Here is a 253-nt window from a genome sequence, read left to right as displayed (position 1 = left end):
AAGAGAGAGAAGGCATTTCCTGGCTGTTCTCTAGAGGCTCTGCGTGTTTGTAGCCTGAAGAACAACAGATGGGGGTCAAAAAAACAGCTTCATTTTATCAGAACCCAAAACTCTGTACTTAAAAAATCGGTGGTACGAGAAGTAAGGATGTCCCGCAGATGGGCTCTTGCCTGCCCATTTGATCGGGAAGGCAACCTCTGAATCCACAGTTATAACGTGTTTGGAATAGGCCTGTGCAGAACTATATCCTTGT

The 253-nt window shown here is 45.5% G+C and overlaps 1 protein-coding gene across 1 annotated transcript in view; it reads right to left on the bottom strand.

Moving 5' to 3' along the window:
* Nucleotides 1–253, bottom strand: part of LAMA4 (laminin, alpha 4) — a 100,205-nt gene that overhangs the window by 51,071 nt on the left and 48,881 nt on the right. The gene's annotated exons all lie outside the window — the stretch shown is intronic.

The sequence above is a fragment of the Pterocles gutturalis genome, unplaced genomic scaffold, assembly GCF_000699245.1.
Source record: "Pterocles gutturalis isolate BGI_N339 unplaced genomic scaffold, ASM69924v1 scaffold8600, whole genome shotgun sequence".
NCBI lineage: Eukaryota > Metazoa > Chordata > Aves > Pterocliformes > Pteroclidae > Pterocles > Pterocles gutturalis.
Note: the sequence above shows the minus strand (reverse complement) of the source record. Positions and strands in the feature narration are given on the sequence as shown.